The sequence below is a fragment of the Crocuta crocuta genome, unplaced genomic scaffold, assembly GCF_008692635.1.
Source record: "Crocuta crocuta isolate KB4526 unplaced genomic scaffold, BGI_CrCroc_1.0 scaffold286, whole genome shotgun sequence".
Taxonomy (NCBI): Eukaryota; Metazoa; Chordata; class Mammalia; order Carnivora; family Hyaenidae; genus Crocuta; species Crocuta crocuta.
In genome coordinates, this window is record NW_027530979.1 from 858,248 (window position 1) to 880,056 (window position 21,809).

At 37.7% G+C, this 21,809-nt stretch overlaps 1 long non-coding RNA gene across 2 annotated transcripts in view; it reads right to left on the reverse strand.

The window, feature by feature from the left end:
• Nucleotides 1-475: 475 nt before the first annotated feature.
• LOC144236519 (uncharacterized) overlaps nt 476-21,809 on the reverse strand; it is a 34,091-nt gene continuing 12,757 nt past the window's right edge. The window contains exons 3-8 of one of the 2 annotated variants that reach the window (XR_013336583.1): nt 19,541-20,595; nt 17,583-17,723; nt 13,258-13,309; nt 5,041-5,083; nt 4,298-4,396; nt 476-3,417 (exon numbers count right to left, since the gene is read on the reverse strand). This is a non-coding gene — a long non-coding RNA (uncharacterized LOC144236519). The remainder of the gene's footprint in view (nt 3,418-4,297; nt 4,397-5,040; nt 5,084-13,257; nt 13,310-17,582; nt 17,724-19,540; nt 20,596-21,809) is intronic. The other variant, XR_013336582.1, reaches the window with a different exon arrangement.

The window sequence follows — 21,809 nt, forward strand, 5'->3', positions numbered from 1 at the left end:
TGTAGATGTTGCCTCTGTATTTTATGATAGCTCAAAAATCTCTCTAGGGGCACCTGGGTGGCTCAGTCAGTTAAGCGTCTGACTTTGGCTCAGGTTGGGATCTCACAGTCTGTGGGTTTGAGCCCCACATTTGGTTCTGTGCTGACAGCTCAGAGCCTGGAGCCTGCTTCAGATCCTATGTCTCCCTCTCTCTCTCTGCCCCTTCCCTGCTCATGCTCTGTCTCTCAAAAATAAATAAACGTTAAAAAAAAAATCTCTCAAATTTCTAGTGGTGTTGACTGACCTCTTAACTTTGGCAGTAAAACTTTGTAAAGCTGTTTGTTACCTTCATGTGCTTGGACGGGGTTCTTCAACCATGTGCTTCCCTGCAGGGATACTGGGCTGTGCCATTTCACTGGAAAAACATTTTACATTATTACATTGTTTAGTATATATGTTCAGCTGCATGTAACATGAAATTTTAAAAAAGAGTAGCTTAAACAAGGAAAAAGTTTATTTATATCTAATACAGGTTTGGAATTAGCACAGCACTCCAGAGTGTCCAGGATCCAGACATCCTCTACCTTTTTGAACTACTATTTTGTGAATGTTACACTGCATGGTACAAGAAGGCTCAGCACCATGTCTCCATTCTAATCAATAAGAAAATGGAAAAAAGGAAGAAAGTATATATATCCTCTTCCTCTAAGTTATACATATAACATCTGCTTATATGTCATTGGCCAGAAATATTGGCTCGCATCTCACGGCAAAGTAGGTTGGCCTTTTATGATATACATATAGCCATATGACCAATTAAAAATTATATTACTATAGGAGAAGGGAATAATGGATATTATGATACAACTAGAAGATGATGGGATAGTCAATATACTTAAGGCATTTACCTTAGGCTAGTTCAATCTCCCACAAAAGATTCTACCAAAATCCTAACTAGATTGCTATAACTCTGATTGTCAGAGTTCTGGGAATTGAATGAGACAAAAACAAACAAACAAAAGACAAAAAAAAACATAGAAGCAACAATAGTGGTAGTCATGGGGTCTGGGTCTTGATATTTAGTGTGTACACTTGTATTTAACATAGATCATTCTGGTTTTCTAGTCCGAAGACCAGTGCTCCATAAATAATCTAGCTTTTTGTTGGGAGTGGGGGTGATTTGGTTGGGCTGTTGAATAGTCAGCCACTTTTCTGCAAGGAGTGGTGAGGAGGCCTGAGAATCTAATTTTCAACTGATCTTGGTTTTCAGTCCCATCTTCACTTCTAGTTTCAGAAGTGTTGTCTGCAACTGCTAAGCACAGTAGAGATTGGGTAGCTTCTCAGCTTTCCTCACTCTTGACTTAAAATTCAGTTTTCTCAATGGGGCACCTGGGTGGCTCAGTCGGTTTAGTGTCTGACTTCAGCTCAGGTCATGATCTTGTGGTTTGTGAGTTCAAGCCCTGCGTTGGGCTCTGTGCTGACAGCTCAGAGCCTGGAGCCTCCTTCAGATTCTGTGTCTCCCCATCTCTCTCTCCCATGCTCATGTTCTGTCTCTCTCTGTCTCTCAATAATAAATAAAAACGTTAAAAAATTTTTTTTTAAGATTTCAGTTTTCTCAAGTCTCCAAGTCAAGCTTTATAGCTTCCAAAAATTGTTGTTGTTTTTTTTGTTGTTGTTGTTGAGTTATCACCCATTCTCTTTCTCTGACAGGTTTGTTTTTTTTAAAAAAAAAATCCCTTACATTTAAAATAATCTCTTAACTTCTGAGATTCAACCCATTACCGTTAACCTAAAACCTGAATTATTCTTTAAAACCATTTGTTTTGAAACCTCACTTTTTTATTCTTGGAGCATTTCTTAACATTTCCTAAGGAAGGTACAATTTGATATGATGATGATGGTGATGATGATGAAGATAGCCAACGTATACTGAGTTCTTACTGGTATATAGGTAATGTATTAAGTACCTCACCTTTTATTTCCAGGACTGACATGAAAAGCAATTATACAAGTACTGCCCTTAGACCTAGGCAAGTAGACTTCTGCACCAGGCCCCAAGCTCAAAGGATTTGTGCATTGGGAATGACTTTGTTGACAATTTTTAAGACTTTTTCTGGGCCTTGGGACCAACCAGGCCTGGCACTGCCACCCGAGCAAGGTATTACAAACACTACTTAAGATCCATGTGAGCTCTGGTTCCAGTCTCTCCCATTTAGAGCCTTATTTGGCCGTCTATCCCTTGTGGTAGGTTGACCAGATGCCCTAAGGTGGTCTGTAACTCACACCAGTAGAATCATTCCAGGGCCTAGTGGCCAGCCTGGTTCCAGTGGGCTGCCCTGGTGAGCTAATCCAGCTGACTGGGGCAACATTCTTTCATAGACATCATGTTAGATTAGATCAGGAGAATGTGGCTGACATGCTAATTTTCAGGAATTCTCAGGCAGACAGAGAATAAAGAATCTGGATATGCACTGTTTGTGCAGTAAACAAATATGCATGTTCCTTTTCTTTACCATTGTTAAATCTTCATTGATACATCACCAGACCTCACATGAGCCTGTGAAGATTCTTCATCTTGTGTCCAACTGAGTAAGAGTTACCCCAAACCAGTATGTCAAATCCAAGCCTTACTGAGTATATGAGAAAATGTAAATGATAGTTCATTTTATGGCTATGTTAAACTTACCATTTGGAACTTCACAGTGTAAAAGTAGAATGATACATCTTCCAACCATGTTTCCTCTTGAATTCAGAGGAATTCTGACTGTAATCATTGCACTCCTAAATTGTTATCTCTCTCAACCTTGACTGCACCTCTGATTTTTCACACTGCCACAAATGGAGAAGAGAGGCAAGAAATCTATGGGCAAAGTGGGAAAAATGGTCCCTATACATAACTATAAGCATGACTGGTGATTTCTGCTGGTTCTGATCACTGAGTGCCCTGTGCCTTACCAATCAGTATATATTCTGAACCTCAATCCTGTTGCTTCATGTAACTTTGTTTTATTGTTCTTATTGCACTAACATAACTGAAGGTCAAATGGAAGAAGTATTTTGCCTAAATTTGCAAGTTAAGAAGTAAACGGCAGAACACAGATGTTAGCCTAGAGCTTTCTGACTCTAGAATTTGCTTTCCAGGCTACATTCTACCACCCATAAGATCAAAAAACACAGATGCAGGATTTACACATATTTTCCCTCACATGAATCCATTGCACTTTTTGATACTCTCCACTCCAATTAAAGTAGTTAACTTGTTGTATAATACTTTAAAATAATAACTCCATTTATCTTAAATCTCTAAAAGAGTGAATAAAATAGATGTATATGGAATGGTAAAAGGCTCAGAATGTGGTGCAGTGAAAATGTTTGGGCTTTTGTTCACGACAAAGTTCCAGAAAATTTCTTCAAACTTCCAAGAGTCATCTTCCTCATCTGTAAAAGATAAATATTAAATAACTATCTCAGTAATTAATAGTAGGGATTAAATAAGATTTCATGGGTAAACCATAGTGACTGTACATGTAGGCATTCAGTGAATATATTTTGTCTTTCTCAACTTCCAACACACACAGGAAAGGATATGGGTAATTCTGTTTACAGACCTATCTAGAGAAGCCAACCTTTGACTATCAACGTATCTCCTTGAGTCCTATCAAAGATATAGAAAATGAAAGAGTCAGGGACAAAATACACCTATGTCATAGTTTCTTATCTTTCGCTTACTTAATTTTGCCAAATGGTTTGATCCAATGACACACAAGTGTTTCTAGAAAATTTATTGAGTATAACCTATGGCCGAGTCACTGTTTTTCAATGTTCAGATCTTGGAACAAGCACCAAAATAAAATACCACAGGATACTTGTTAAAGACAAGCTTTGAAACCTTAAGAAAAGGAAAGAAAAAGAAAAAAAGAATGGATTTTTAGAATATATATAATTTTGGAGATTTATTTTGGAAACATTTTGAGTATGGAAGACACAATGAGGGCAAAAGTTATTTTTATGGTAATTTAGCTTTTGGTGAGTTTGCAAAAGCAAAGTTGGAAAGTTTTTTGAGATCCAAGTGCCAAGATTTATAGACAGCAGCTGGCTAGTATTAACCTCACATTTCCAAGCACAATAGACATATAGAAACAAACTAATTTATGAATCTAACCTTGAGAGAAAACCAATCAGAAATTCTGCTGCTACCCACTGGCATGTGAGTTGCCCTTTTCTTTTTTCCTCCCACCTCTGCCCACTTGTAGAACATACTATACTGGTCACCAGGCCTATGAGAGAGGTTTTTAACATTCATGCTCCACTGGCTTACCCCATCAAATGTGAAGGTCAATTCCTCATGGAACTCTCTGCTCTCTCTCGTGGCAGTCCTGGCCACGTGTGCAGAGGAAGAGTAATCGCTCTGCAAATCCTAAGAGGGGAAATACTTTTGCTGAATATTTACTATATAAAAAATAATATTTTATTTTTGATGGTAAGAAGACTCTTTTGGGGCTTCTAATAGAGTTAAATTACAGGAATTCTTAGCCTTTTTCCATAGGAAAGTAGCTTTTTCATTTTTAAAATAATTTTCCCAATTTATTTTTATTCTTAAAATCTAAGTCTTCATACCCAGTCATGGCCACCCTGAGTTACCCACAGAAGTAAAACCATTCATACTCATGATGATTATGTTCTGACTATAAATTAGTGAATAAGAAAATATTCTGGGAGAGAGAAATGTATCATTCTATAAGCACTATAGAAGTAGAAATTTTCTTTTAGTTTGTGGTTCTAACATATACATTCTGTATAGGAAATAACTTCTACAAAGGCAACTCAAGAGACCTAAAATTAGGACCATGCCTTTGTTTAAGTAGAATATAGTATCCAAAAATTAGGACACAATGAGACTACACATCTTCTCATCTGTCCTTTTGTAAGGGAAATATAGAATTGAAAATTAAACTCTTACTAATAGGATTCTAGATGTCGGCTTTATATCTTTTGAAAAAATAAGAGGAATGAAATTATAAATCAAAGCAACTTTTAAAGTCATAATGGAATCATACTTACTTGAAATGTCCATGTGCAGCCTCAAGACTGCCCATAAGATTATCTAACAAAAACAAGAGCCAGAGAGAAAACTGTTTATTGTGTGAAGTTGCTAAATACACATACACTTCAAAACAGGATGACAGATGTGAAACAGCTGCTCATTACCCTTAAGGAAGGGGGAGTCTGCCTTTATTGAAATTATTTATAAGCTGCTTCATGTTCAGGTCTAATATTTTATTCTTTGGGGTAAATAGAGTTAAGCATTCATGATCAGAATTTTAAAGTATATGTTGATTCGCAACAACTACATTCACATATATCACATTATCAAAATCCTTCACCCTTTAATTGTAGCAATATTCATGAGAGTCCTGTTATATCTAGTAATTACAGTAAACTCCTATCAAATGCTTACTATGTGCCAGGCACCACTCTAAGTAATTGAACACATTTGATCCTCACAACTGCCTTCAGAGGCAGGTACTATTCTCATCTTCATTTTACAAAGCTCAGAGAGATTATTAACTTGCCCAAGATCACATAGCTAGTAAATGGTGTTTGGTGCCTGGATTCAGACACTAGCATTCTTATTCCAGACTCTACACTTGGCTAAACCATCACATTGCATGTTGCTGTTCATAAAACAAAACAGAGACTATTTCAGGCATGTATGCTATGTAGTGTATGACAATCATCACCTTAAAAGAGAAACTTGCTGACCAAGAAGATTTTGAGTCAGAATGAGCTTGGCTAAGATGTGGAAACGAAAGTGACACAATAACATTACATGCCTTGGGTCGGTCAACAAGAAGCTCTGCTCTCCCAGTTACCTAGGGACCTAGACCTCAGTTTTCTCTGGCAGCGGAAGAGAGGACATAGCAGTGGCGCCGCACTTCCTAAATGTCCCAGCTCAAAAGTCTCACATTTCAGAAGAAGGAGGAAGAAGAGAAGAAGAGGAAATGGAGAAGGAAAAGAAGTCATCTCACCTTTCACTTATATTTCATTAGATAAAACTAGTTACTTAGCCACACTTATCTGCAAAACTGTTGGGAAATGTAATTAACTGGCAGAAAAATATTAGAAAAAAGCCAAAGAAGAATAAAAATATTGCGAGAAAGCATTTAGCTCCTCCGACTCTTTAGCTACTCTAAATGTTGCAGTAATTTAAGAGACACGGTATGTCCATATTTCCACAAAGCATTTGACAAAGGTGTCAAGAGGACAAGACAAAGAAATGATGACTGGAAGGTGTTGTGGTTAAAGAACAAGGGTGGCCCTAAGGACACAACGAGACACGGGGCAGCCCCTTGCAGAGGCCTCAGCCTGATCACCAATTCTAAGTCCAGAAGCAACAGAGGGTGGAACACCTGAAAGTTCAGGTGTCTCACTGACAACAGTGATGTTTAAATCACATTGCTAAATTAATTGATTTATAGTAACAGTAAAAGTGGAGCATCTTCTTATTTTGGCAGATACATTCTGTATTCTGGCTGATATGTAAATTCTGAATGATATATAAATTCTGAATATGCATCACATAAAGTCAGAGAATATATGAAAACAGCAAGTAGAGTGAGTAGACTATTTTCGTTATCATTGGCTTAAAACTAAGAGAAGCCTGAGTTAGGGCAAATGACCAAGACAGGTCCACATATGGGAATTGGTGAGAATGGCATCTTGGATACAGCCAAGCTTACTTTGGGTCAGTCTGCCATTGCTTCAGCCACCAAGTGGAGGGAAGGGGACACCTGATCAAGGATTCATGAAGAACAAGTGGATTTGGCTCCCTGTCCTTCTCTGGTCCTTGCGGAGACACATCCTGTGGTCTCAGCATTTCACACCAGGTTGGGGGGATCCCAGAGCTTGAAGTTCACTGCCTTCATGTAGTCCAGGGCTTGGGAAAAGGAGTATCAGTGGGGGCATAACAGACATGTCTTGAGGACTTCACATCTGAATTCCAGACTCATCATTTCTTTTCTTTTTAATTTTGGTAAAATATGCTAACATAAAGCCTATCATTTTAATCACTTTCAAGTGGACAGTGTGGTAGCATTAAGTACTTTCACATTATTAAGCAACCATTATCTATCACCACTATCAATCTCCAGGGCTATTTCATCATCCCAAACTGGAACTCCATACCCATGAAACCATAATTTCTTAAAATTTTTTTTACTGAAGTATAATTGACATACAATACCCTATTCGTTTCAGATGTACATCATAGCGATTTGCTATTTTTATACCCATTACAAAATGATCCCCATGAGAAGTCTAGTTACAATCTGTCACTATGCAAATTATTATAGTATTATTGACTGTATTCCCTCTGCTGTACTTTACATCCCCATGACTTATTTTCACCAAAGTTACAAAAACCTAGGTATCCCTGTGTTTTATTTCTTATCTGTCTGCCGCCTGCCACAAAGCTGTACTCATTTACATCTGACTATACCTACCTAGAGGACTGAATGCTCATCTCCTAGTTAGGGTTGGAGGCATACAGAACAAATTTCTATGCTCCCTGACTCTTTCCCAGCACATCATCTGCTCCCTTTGTGACCACATTCTTTCTTCCAACTTAGTATTTATAACAAATTTGGATAGTAAACATATATTCATTCTGTCTTAGTCCATTCAGGCTGCTATAACAAAATACCAGAGACTTGGTAGCTTAAAAACAACAGAAATCTGTTTTCAATCCAGGAGGTTGGCAGGTCCAAGGTCAAGATATCAGCAGATTTGGTGATTTGCGAGGTCCCACTTACTGGTTCATAAACAGCACCTATTGCTGTGTCCTCACAGGGTAGAAAGTGGGTCAAGAGAGCTTTCTTGGGCTTCTTTCAAACTGGCACTAATCTTTTCATAAGGGCTCTGTCCTTATGTCCTAATCACCCTCAAAGGCCATAAGTTCCTAAGACCATATCCCATGGCTCATTCGATTTCAACATATAAGTTTAGCCAAGGAGGAATACAAACATTTAAACTATAGCACATTCTTTATAGAGGCTTATGCCCAATTTATCACAAATAAGGGTTTCTCAAGATATCTCGGATATTTATTTACAGATTATCACTAAAGAAGAACAATATTATCCTTATATGCATTTGTTTTCTAATTTAATTTGAAAAGCATCTTAACTTGATGTTAGGAGAATACTCTGTTCCCCCTCCCATTTATTATCTATAGATCCTAGTTCAATTAGGCAATCCAGATCTGGTTGAACAGCACCACGGATGCTGATGGGGAGGGGGAAACCAGCCTGGACTACCCCCTCTGGAGGGATGTTTCAGGTGAGACTCAGTTCTTGGCCCTGTCCAACTAAGAGGTTTATCCCTTAACTGGATAAAGCTATAAGATGAATGCTGATCAAATTGTTGAATAACTCCAAGCGAGGGAAGAAATGCAAGATTTCAGAATCAGAATCTAAAAAGGTCTAGTGAGATGAAATGATGAACTCTAACACTGAGACTGGATGGTGGTAAATTCAAGGCTCTGAACCTGGATCCCAAGCTTCAACTACTCAATGGCAGGGCAGAGGTCATGGGGTTTGTAAATGTTCACTGGTCTACCTTTGCTCTTTTATATTTCCCTGGCTTCCTTGTCATTAGGTTTACCATTGACTGACTCTGACAGTGGAATGTGAGTGAAAGTCACATATCTCACTTCTAAAATGAGGAAGCTAAAGATCAGGTGTGTCTTTCCCCACTTTCCCTTCCTCCCTTCTGCAGCAGGATGATGCTAGGGACAAGAAGAAACGATAAGTTGGAGGAGCCACTAGATGAAAGCAGCTTATAGCCTTAGTCACCACTTTGAAGTGAACAGCTCAAGTCTCCCTGGAATAGGATGTAAGGAAGAATAAACCTTGATTCTATTAAGCCATTAAGATCTTGGGGTTTGTTTACATGTGAAAAGCATTTAAGGATTTTAGTTGGCAGTAAGTTGATATGAATCAACAAGAAGGATGCTTCCTATTCTTAACTTCTTAGTAGCACTTGACCACCAGCCCCTTCTTCTTAATGGAGACACTGATTTCCTCTGAAAATCTCAGTACCTTCTAGGTTTTCCTTTTACCTGGCTAGTTGCTCCTTTCTCTTTCTTTGCCTTTTCTTCTCAAAGGCTATTAATTATGGTGAGTTTCTCTAGGTTCAGTGTTCTGGCCTTTCCTCTTTTTATTTGATGTTCTTCAATATGGATTCAATTACCATCTATATACAGAAGACTCACAGATTTATTTCACCACCCGAGGACACTCTTCTAAGCTCAAGACACACATAATCAAACTTTCTACTTGATATTTATTCATGGACTATTCAATGATTCTTCTTACAAAACTATACTCATAATCTTTCCTCCCAAATCTGGCCCTCTTCCAGTTTCCCACCTCAGTGAATGGCACACCACCTCTCCAGTCACACCAGACAAAAGCTGTACACCCATCAATTCCTCACTTTTATCTAACCCTTTCTTTCTCCATCTTATACAATCCATTATCAAGTTCTACCAATTTTCCTTCTAAATACTTCTCAAGTCCATTGTCCTCTTCCCAGCTGTCCCAAGCCACTTTGCCACTATCTGTTACCCAAACTCCTGCAATAGTCTTTTCACTGACCCACATGCATATACTCTGATGTCTTCTCAGTCCACTCTTCATCTTGTAATCTTTCATCTCCCTCCTGTTTAAAACTCCTTGTGGTTTCCCATTTGCTGTATTAGGCTGAAGGTAAAACAGGGCCACAAAAATCCTGCATAATCTGGCACCATCTACTTTCTGGCTGACCTTGCTCTCTACAGCCTTCCTCTTTCTTTGCTCCATTTGTGTTGGACTTCTTTCCATCCCTCATACCTTCACAGAGGTTTTTCCTACCCATCCCCACTGCATATACTTGTCTGTGTCTGAGATGATTTTCTGTCTTCTCGTCACACTATTAGCTCTATCCTTCTTTCAGCATCCTTCTCAAGAGATGAGAAGCCTCTTCGACCTCTCTAATTAGCTCAAATCCTCCAATTACAGGTTCTCATAGGACTGTATACCTTTTCTTAGGACTTATTGCAGATGCAATATTACATTTATTTGTCGGATCATTTGTTCTTCTCTGTATCCTTCTTTAGATTATAAGCTCTATAAAAGTAGTGACCATGTTTTCTTTTGCTCTTTTTTATCTCCAGCACTTAATAAAGTGCCAGATATAGATTATATTCTCAGTATTTGCCAAAAGAAGAATGGAAGGGAAGAAGGTGGGAAGGAAAGATGCAAAGAAAGAAGGGAGGAAAGAAGAAAGAAAGAAGAGTTTGGTTTCTTCTCTGTAGTTGCCAGTTTGCATCTAGAGAACTGGGTTAGGTTGTGAGTGCCATAATTTGAGATAAGAACAAACTAGAATATATTCAGAAGAGAAAAAACAAAAAAAAAAGTAAGAGGAAGCCAAGTTGGGAATCAGCACCAGATAGGTCATTGAAGTTGTTTGTTTGTTTGTTTGTTTACAATCAAGGGATTCTATTGTAAAGAAAAATATGATGTGCTATTTTAAGATGTGAAACAATTTTCACCATTTCTCTTTTGCAAATAAAGGCATTTAAAAGGAAAACACCTTCAGATTTATAAATAATCTTCAAAATCTACTGCTGGACAAAAATAGATGCAAAAATTCTGCAGTGTCTCCATGTACACATATTGATGGGCACTTTTGTCCCCTTTTCCAGCTTCCTATTTCTATACTAATATAATGGAATTATCTGTTTCAATAAATCTCATGAGTAGTCTCCTGTGAACATCTACAGTTTAATTCAGGAGGGATAGTTTATAATAATTGTCAAAACCATTGTTTTATGTTAAGTAGAATTACTACCTGTTTGCTTCTGAGTATGATTTTTTTTGGCTTTTAATAATATTGCATGTGAATATGAAAGTTATAGTCATGTATTCCTGAATTAAAGAATATATAATACACATACATGTGGTAGCAAAATTGAAATCAATAACCAGGTTAGCTACAAACTATGGACACTGATAAAAGTGACGAAGCAAATTATAAACCCATCTGCGATGGTCATTTATGGGAAGTTCTTAAAAGTTGCTGATATTTATCACAAAAGATACTATATAAAAATATATTTTGTTTTTTTCATTTGTACTTCTCTTTTTATAACTGAGAATTTCACAACACCAAATATATCCTTTTCAACATTTCTAAGCCTTTGAACTGCATACCAGAGGAGATTTTTTTATTTGTTTGTTTCACCATCAGTAAAAATAGAGGAAGAATCAAATTACTTGGTTCTGGATTAGGGAAGGATCTTATCTGAATCAAAGGAAGAATATATATTCTGCAGCTCTTAGCTCACAGCAGAATATCAACCTGGATCACCTCAGTCAGTCACCAAGGGCTCCATCGGTGACTATGTGAAGGGAGCGGGAACAAGACTGAGTTCCACATGGCCAATCACGTTGCCAGGAGACTGGGGCACCCACTGTATGTGGGGAAGGGGCTTGGATTCAAGCAATGATCACAAGAACGTTGTTGAGGAACAACTCTTGAGAAATCACATGGACTGGCCCCCAGGTTCAGATCTCCAAATAGCTAAAGGCCGAGGACAAGGCAGATGGAAGAACTAGATTTCAGCCACTGGTAAAATCTTATGGGATTGTTTTAGAACAGAGTCCAAATCAGCCACACAACTGAATGGATCAGAGTCTGAAGGAACTAGCACCATAGAGTCAAGAGCAAAATTGCTTCAAATGAGCCTTAAGTAAATGGAAGGAATTTAGAATCCCCCAGGTAGTGGGCAGAGAAAAATGTGAAACTAAAATGATTGCATCGAAGCTATGAAAATCATATGTGAATCAGAAAGTTAATGATGTTTTTTAAAAAAAACACTTTTGCGTCAGTTAGATTCATGTATCTTGTGAAAGTATTCTGAAGAAATGAACGTTGACAATAAAAAATTGTATGACTAAGAGACTCAGACCCTCTCTTCATCATTCTTGCACAAATCTGGCCATTGGCAGCATCTATGGAATGAAGAACAAGGAGTGAAGATTTAAGGTTGCAAAAAACATTTTCTGAAATCCCTTTTAAGAAATATTTTTAAATGTACTTGGCCATCTTATCGGAATAAATACATTTATAAACATTGTTACCAGGTAGCAAGAGGTGATCCTGTCCAATGTTTGCAGAGATTTGATGGTTGGCAAATATAGTGTAAAATTTGCAAAGATACTGGGCTAGGAGTATGTTTACATTGGATAAGTGAAAAAGCCCAGCTAATGCAGTGAGCTTCATTAATGTCGACAGTCAATTTGAAAAATATAGGCCCCAAAGTTCACTTTACTTATCAAAACTTTTGGGTCAAAAATATTTCAACTCACACCTCTCTTGGTTTTTAAGGGAAGAGTTGTCAAGTTCATGAAATAGCAAATATTTGTTACCTGAAAAGATTAAAAGAAATTCCACTTAAAAATACTTACTGGCAACATATTCTGATGTTTAAAAAAATCCACTAATAGCCTTAGACCTTGTAAGCTTGAAGTAGGCACATACTAGTTGCAGTAATTCTTGGAAGTAACATATGTAATTCAACCCTGTATCTAAACCTCTAATCATTTAGTTTTGACAACTTCTGTTTAGCATGTTCTGCCAACAGCATATTAATTAGATGTGACCCAGTGATTCCAGGTCATTGCAGGAACGCAAACAAAGCTTCAGAGATTACATGCTAAAACTCAGCCATCTTCCTGGCTGCTTTGTAAAATGAAGGAAGTGAAAATCTAAAGTAATTCTCATAAAGACCAGCAACATGAGGAAATAGAAGAGACTGGGGACACGTGGATTACTAAGATTGTATGTCTCTATGAATTGTTCAGTTTGCCTGCAGAAACCTGTTCAGAATGGTTTTCCCAACACTCCCAACCCAATCTACTGAGTTTCTAAAGAAAACATAAAGGACGGGGCGCTTGGGTGGCTCAGTCGGTTGAGCGTCCGGCTTCGGCTCAGGTCATGATCTCACAGTTATGGGTTCGAGCCCCATGCTGGGCTCTGTGCTGACACTAGCTCAGAGCCTGGAGCCTGTTTCAGATCCCGTGTCTCCCTCTCTCTCTGACCCTCCCCTGCTCACGCTGTCCCCTTCTCTCTCAGAAGTAAACAAAACATTTTAAAAAAGAAAAAGAAAAGAAAACATAAAGGACTAAATAAACAACTTTGGTTTGGCAAAACAGTTGGTATAGAAAGAACACTTACTGTGGTGGTCATTAAGTAATGTAGAGAATTGTCAAGTCAACATGCTATACACCTGAAATTAATATGATGTTGTATGTTAATTATACTTCAATTTTTAAAAATCCAAATATTTATCTGGGCGTGTCTAAGTGTTCTAAATATGGAACAGTATTAGTTTGCAAGGCTGTCATAACAAAGCACCCCATATTGCATTGCTTAAACAACAGAAATTTATTATTTTTTTAAGTTCACTGCTAAATAATGGAAGCAAGTGTGGAAAACATGTGTGCACCACAGCAAGGAATGTAACTCAGTCACTAGGAAGAAAATTATTACATCGTCTGTTCCAGTCATTGGTATTTCATTGAGAGTGGTTATTCCCTCAAAAGATTAATAACAAAATGATTCTTCTCATCTTTATTATTATTATCATGACAGTAAGGGCACTGGCAAAAATCAGTATTGATCAACAACATTGATTTGAATCATTGAATTAAACTTCTTGAAGCAAACATCTTTGCAGTAGGGAAAAAATGAAGTGATAACAACAGAGTTTCTATGATTGTAACACTGATGATTAAAAACAAAAACAGTGGGGGCGAGGGGGGATGGGCATGGAGGAAGGCACTTGTGGGGATGAGCACTGGGTGTTATGTGGAAACTAATTTGACAATAAACTATTTGTAAAAAAAAAATTAAAAATAAATAAAACAAAAAAAAAACACTAATGGAAAATAAATATCTGTAGTATATACTGGTTTTTCATTCCTAGAATGTTAGAGAAAGAGGTATCCTGACCTTTTAAGCAATTTTCCTGTCAGAAACACTAATTTCCTTCTATATTCAGTGCTGGGCAAGGATATAGATGCTTTTGCTTTTCCCAGCATGTGGTATTGACTTTGGAGCAAAGCTTAAATGGAACCCAGATGTTTCTGCCCTTAGCCCCAACTCTTGCCTCCAGGCCTGCGGTCTCTGGGTTTCCTTAGGCCAACCCTGATTCATAACTCAGCACCTTTTGGAATTCCTTGAAAAGAATCTACTCACTCAAAAGCATTATTGAGATATATATTGAGATATATATATTGAGATATATAGACTTTAAAATCTTCTAAGCTCTCTTCTTAGACATCCCACCTCTCCCTTCTAAACATGCTGGCTGAATTTTCTTTCCTCCTTCTGGAAATTCTGGAAATTTCAAATTACTCTGCCATCTTCTGTGTTGAGCCATTCAACTCTGCCCACATCCTCCATGCCAAAGATGGTACACTTAAATGCAGCATGGCATTTAGGCAAAGGGCCTTCAGGTAACAAGACACGCTTTACAAGGCAATTTATGGACCCATTAGGATATCATCTTTCATACTAAGAAGGTCTTCCAAGTGGGGTTTTATTCCTAAAAATATACAGTGTTCTCCCTAAGAAGAATTCTGTAGAATAAAAATTTCTCCATTTCTCTTAATAAAAGTCACCTTCCCTGATTCAGAAATTCCAATAGCCTATAACTACACAGTAAGAAATACCAAGGAATGTGACAATCCACAAGCATATCTATCAACTCCCTGGAGATCTCTTTTCCAGAATAAATTCTAAAAAATTCTAATTTCAAAGTATAAATTACCACATATGTTTTGGTCTGCCTAGAAGACCTGGTTTTAAATAGATATCCTTGTTTTGAAAATGACCTTTGATCACCCAACATCATTTCTCCATTCTACTCCCCAAGATTACATACATTTTTTAGAAGAGAAGCCTCAGAAAATTGTATATCTCATACAATCTCATATCAACAGGATCCAAACCTTTTAAAGAAGCAGATTCATCTAGTAAAATAACTTACTCAAAGATCCCCTTTTCTTGTAAAAACCATTGCAAAGAGAATTTGGACTTGAAAATGTGTGTGTTATGGCATAACTGACTATTTAAGATATAGTTAACAAAATGAAATAAGCACTGGAGTGTGAATCTAAGAAGGGCCTTGGCAGAGTGTTGAGGAATAGGGGTAAGGGTAGCGTGGAGTGGGTGGAAATTACACCGGTTTGATTTTCCATCTGTGTGCTGTGACAGCATGTAAATTTAGTGTCCAAGCTTCAGGTCTGACTCTGGCTCTCTCTCTAACATTAGTGAATTACGTCGTCTTTTGAGTTCCAGTTTTCTCATCTGTCAATGAGGCCTAACAAATCCTACATCAGAGCATTATTGTGAGCACTCATTACATGAGTCTTTTACATATGAGAAGACAGTAAGACAATGCGATTGGAATTTTATAGATGCAGAAAGTGAGCCTCTTCTTCCTAAGCTCAGCTCAGGGTGCCTCTTTGCGAGCCCCCAGATCATCTGCGTTTAACAGTCGACAACCTTCCATGGAGATTATTTTGATCCAATATTTTTTCTAAAACTTGCTAGGTTAGCTCTGGGGCCACATCCTGGCTTCCATGGGCCTGGGCACTTTTGCCTTTGTGGGTTCCTTCCCCCATAAAAGCATATTCAAAAGTATGTTTATTGAATGTGTTGGCAAAAAGATGAGTAAAACCCAGATTTGATCCATTTTTATATACTTATTATTATAATACTCATTTTTCTTCTGATTTTTTAAAGGAGTGAAAACGTTTTTGTGGGCCTCTAAAAGTATCTTGGGTCCTGGGCACCCTACCTACAGAACCTACTGGATAGGGGCGCCTGGGGGGCTCAGTCAGTTAAGCAACCGACTTCAGCTCAGGTCACAACCTCACAGTTCATGGGTTTCATCCCCGCATCGGGTTCTGTGCTGACAGCCGGCTCAGAGCCTGGAGGCTGTCTTCGGATTCTGTGTCTCCTTCTCTCTCTGACCCTCCCTTGCTCACGCTGTCTCTCTCTCTCTCTCTCTCAGAAATAAACAAAACATTTAAAAAGAAGAAGAACTTGCTGGATAAGTCAGCCCCAGTTAGCTTCCTGCTCCTATCAGAGCCTCCAACCTTCCATTTGTGGTACTTTTTCTTAAGGATTTAAGGAAAGGTCTCCATCCCCTTCTCTTCTTCTCTTACTCTTTGTTGTACACATTAATTTTCTCTAATCCCTCCTCATAGACTCAATCCTCTTATCCTTTTATCATCTGGCTGATTTCTTTGGGTGCCTTTGAATTCTAGCCAAGGTACTGATGTTTCTCTTCGGTAAGTGTAGAACTGTATACGATATCCTACGCCACCTGATGTAGGCCGTATTGAGCAAAATGATTTATTCCCTTTTCAGACGTGTGAAACTCTACTTTCTGAGCTTTTCTAAGTGCACTTGGGCTTTTTAATTTTTATTTGTTTTTAGTAGCTGTCAGGACATATTTAATTTCTTCTGAACTCTTACCCTCAGATTTTACTGCTTCCCAAATGTCATTGTTTCATTTGTTCCTTTTTCTACTTCATACACAGAATATTCTCAAATCAAAACTAATAATAAATCAAACACTTAGCCATGGAGATTCAGCATACCATCACCTGTCTCCAAAGTGTAGCCATTAAAAGAAAGGGGCAACCCCAGGGATCCAGATTTTAGGAGGCTTTACAACAGAATGGCACACGAAATATGAAACAATTCACCTTTCTTTGCTACGTAGTGACCACTTAAAACGTTCACTTTACACTTATCTAAAAGTCATTTATACTAGTCTTTGTTTTATCTTAAGTAGTTTACATTTTTATTTCTGGTTTTAAAATTCTAGATGTTTAAAAAATGGTCTCTGTTTTCTCTACAGTTTGCTAATGAGTATTGAAGTAACATAATTCATTTTATTTATACTGTGCTGCATTCTAAGAAAAGATTTAAGATCTATAAAGATGCATGGAATATGGTATCATTAAATTTGAAATAAACGAAGAAAAAATCAAAGAAAGAAAAGTAAGGTAATGAGTTGGAAACAGGTATGTATGATAATATATGCTGTGAGTGCACACACCCTTGCTGCAAACAGGCAACAGATTTACTTGAAGCTCAATTTTTGAATACTAGGTAAGGCAAACAACGTATGCCTCATTTCTTCCCCCAAAAATCTGATAAAAATATTTACTACTGGGGCGCCTGGGTGGCTTAGTCGGTTAAGCGTCCGACTTTCGCTTAGGTCATGATCTCGCGGTTCGTGGGTTCGAGCCCCGCGTCGGGCTCTGTGCTGACTGCCAGCTCAGAGCCTGGAGCCTGTTTCAGAGTCTGTGTCTCCCTCTCTCTCTGACCCTCCCCTGCTCACGCTGTCTCTCTCTCTCTCTCCTAGAAATAAATAAAAATATTTAAAAAAAATATTTACTACTTACTTGGGATGAATAAAAATAGTATCAAATAATTTTTATGTGGCTGTGGCTCTTTTAAAGGAAAGACATAAAGCTTACCTCTGTCCCGTTCCCTTCAAGCTTCCCATCTGCCATATCTGATTTCTCAGTAACACAAGGAAAATTGTCAATTATCTACAGCCAGAAATTCTCAACTGCTTTTTAAAAATCTTCAGAGCTGTCAAGTTGTGCACTGCCAAACTAAGGGATACATAGGCTATATGTTAGAAGTTTTAATAAATTGGAAAACAAAATTATAAAGAATATACAAAAGAGCAGAAGATGCATCTTCATTACACAGAGACAATATCTGTTAACACTTTGCTCATTTCTACTCTTATTTTTTTAAGGACAACTTCCTACAAGGGTAATTTTTACATTAAAAGATATGCTTGTTTATGGGGCACCTGGGTGGCTCAGTCAGTTAAGCATCTGACTCTTGACTTTGGCTCAGGTCATGATGTCATAATGGTAAGATCCAGCCCCACATCAGGCTCTGTGCTGAGCATGGAGCCTGCTTGGGATTTTCTCCTTCTCACTCCCTTTCTCTGACCCTTGCCTACTCCCCTGAGCAGGCATGTTTTCTTGGTCTCTCTCTTTCTCTCTCAAAATAAGTAAATAAACATTTTTAAAAAGATGTGCTTGTTTTTAAAACAAAATTTGCCAAATTAGCCCTCAATCCGTCATATATGAGGATGGTCATTTCAGTAATATCCTTGCTAAATTTATGGCTCAATTGTTTTCCTTTACAACATGAAGATAACATTATCTAACCATAACCCTAATAGCTCATAGTGCTATTATAAATAATAAATGAGTTAACAATACATAAAGTACTTAGAACAATGTTACGAACATTTTTGTTATTATTTACACATTTCATAGGTAAAATTAGTTTCTTATTTTTTTCATAGTTATTAGGGATATAGAATACATTTTCATATATTTATGGGACATTTTTGTTTCTTTCATTAACTGTGTATTTAGATCTTTAGCACAACTTTCTAATGGTTGCTAATTTTATGTATTCTTTGTATACTAAGAATATTAACCATGTATCTGATGTAAATGTTTCAAATATTTCTCTAAGTTCCTGTTTTTTTTTAACTTTGGTTTTATGTTTCTTTACATGCAGATGTTTAAATTTTTGACTAGGTCAAATAACCAGTTATTTTGGTTTTTCTTTTCTCTCTCTCTCTCTCTTTTTCTTTTATATTTAGGAAGTGTATTCTTTTCCTGTGATTGCTGTAACAAATAGCCATAAACTAGGTGGCCTAAAAACACCAGAAATGTATTCTCTTACAGTTTTGGAGGCTGGAAGTCCTAAATCAGGGTGTCACTAGGGTTGGTCCATCCATAAGCTTTGAGAGTAAATCCGATCTGTTCTCATGACTCTCTCCCAGGTTCTGGTGATTTCCTGCAACTCTTGGCATAATTGGCTTGTAGATGCATCACTGCAATGTCTGCCTCCCTCTGCAATAGGCTTCTCCCCTGTATGTCTGTGTCTGTGTGTCCAAATGCTCCTCTTTCTACATAGAATTTAGAACCTATATTAATCCAGCCTCATCTTAATTTGACTGTATTTGCCAAGATTTTATTTCCAAATACAGTCACGTTCACAGGTTCATGTGGACATGAATTTTGGCAGACCAGTATTCAACCCATTACATGAAGTAGTTTTGTATGCCAAGATCACAAAAATATTCACCTACGTGTTGTATGTATGTATGTATTTTTATATTATTCTTTAATCCATCTGATTTTCCATTGTTTTCTGATGTAATTAATGTTCATCATTTAGGCTGGAGTACATTATCTTGAAACTTTTTCGAGTGGTAATGGAAAGGTAAAATACCAAATGTGCCATTTAAATAAAAGCTTAGAAGTTTCATACACACACACACACACACACACACACACACACACGCACGCACACACACGAGAGAGAGAGAGAGAGAAGAAAAAATTAAGAGGACAATTTGATGACCCAGAATATGCCCAAGAAATACCAGGCTTACCCCCTGAAAAATACATGCTCATCACTCTTGGCAGTCTTGGTACTCATCTCTTTTCTTCTCGGCTAAGATTTACATAGTTCTATGACGATGAAATCACACCCTGATTTATCAGGGGATGCTCAGCTGAACAGAAGACATTTGTAGTACAAGAAGCTCTTCAGTATTTTTTGTCTTCTATTACTCACATGTTTGCCTTCGTGTCACACTTTCCCTCAGCTCTGTCTTTCAGATGCATGGACACCCCACCCGGGGCGCTGCCTTTATGCATTTCCATGTTGTCCCCCCTCATCCTGGAGCAGATGCCCTGGCAGAACTCTGATTGTTCTCCATATATTTTCCTGTAAGTCACATTGGACTCTTTATTGATCTTCAATTATGCCAGCATTTAATGGGATCCTCCTTGGATTGCCTTGGCTGTCTGTATAATGTTACAATTTGCAATGCCTTGTGCTTTGGTTTTCCATAATAGTAAAGAATATATATATTTTAGTCTTTAAGATGAAAATCCTCTTATCCTGCCTGAAATGTCTGTGCATAGACTGGTATGCTAACTTATCACACACCAGTGCCTTTTTTCCTGGAGAATTGTGTACTTCTACTGAAGATTTTAGGTGGTTGTAGAGCACATTAAAAATATTGAGTTGAAGGGGTGCCTGTATGGCTCAATCTGTTAAGTATCTGACTTTGGCTCAGGTCATGATCTCACAGTTCGTGGGTTCAAGCCCTGCCTAGGGCTTTGTGGTGACAGCTCAGAGCCTGGAGCCTGCTTCGGATTCTGTGTCTCCCTCTCTCTCTCTGCCCCTCCCTACTCACACTTTGTGACTCTCTCTCTCAAAACTAAACATTTAAAAGTTTGTATTGAGGAAATTTCATCCACTGCAATAATTTCTGGGTTGTATAGCTTCCAACTAACATAAGAATTAAGCTGTTCTTCAAATTGATGCATACACTGAATATTAATCTACCTAACAGTAAAATTGAACAAAATTATTTTTCAGTCCGTTACTAAATACACACTAGTGAAAATACTCCTTTTGGATCCAGACTTCTAGGATCTGGGAAGAAACAGAAGAGAAATCAATAGGCTAATATTAAGTTACATCAATATTAACATTTTTGGCAGAACGAATCACCTTATCAATAGCTTTTGTCTTATAAAGCTTAGTTTAGAAAGTAAGCTGCTAAGTACTATTAGGACATATGGACATTAGAACTCTTTGTGTGTTCATTATTTCATATATGAATATATCTAAACATTTTTATATGTAGACACAAAGTTTATAAATGCATGCCAAGCCCCATTCTCACCTACTTCTGCAAGATTACCAGCAAAGTTGTTTCTAGATATAAATATTATCATAAGCTCTCTGGGCTCCACTGGGTTTTTCTACATCATTGTCATCATCCCTATGCAGTCATTGGAGATCAACTAGTTACTTTTCTTAGAAAAGCTTTTACTGGGGGCACCTGGGTGGCAGTCGGTTAAGCGTCCGGCTTTGGCTCAGGTCATGATCTCACGGTTCATGGGTTTGAGCCCCTCATTGGGCTCTATGCTGACAGCTAGCTCAGAGCCTGGAACCTGCTTCGGATTCTGTGTCTCCCTCTCTCTCTGACTCTCCCCTGCTCGCTCTCTCTCTCTCTCTCTCTCTCTCAGAAATAAATTTTTTCAAAACATTTTTAAAAAAGTGCTTTTACTGGACCACAATTATAGATACTGACAGAGAACCTTGGTTCTGGGAGAGACAATCTATCCAAAATAGAATATTTAGTCTAGAGACGCTAACAAATTTCTAAAGGTTTTGTCCTATGACCAGATTGCTGTGAAGGCCTGGTTATCATTCATTATGGCCCATTTATTCTATTTACCCAACAAATAATTATTTAATGTCTCCTATGTGCCAGGCTCTGTTCCAAGTATTAATGAACTAAACAGAAAATAATTCCCTGTTCCTATAGAATGTACTATATGGTAGATCTTCTTTAACCAAAACTGCAAATTCCACAATCTCTTAAGACTAAGATTCCAAAGAGGATGTTAGGGACACCAGAAATAAACAGATTTTTTTATTGAGATCCGATAAGAATAACATTTTTTGATACAAGAATAGATATGAGATCACTTGTCTAGATAGGAGTTGTGAGAACGAAGAGGGCCCACATCAGTATTTTAATAACAGTGGAAAAATCTATACAAGGTCAGGTGTTACTGGCATCGGGGTGAAATGGCTGTAGAGAATATTTGTTGGCTCAAAGAAGGGTGTTGGATTGT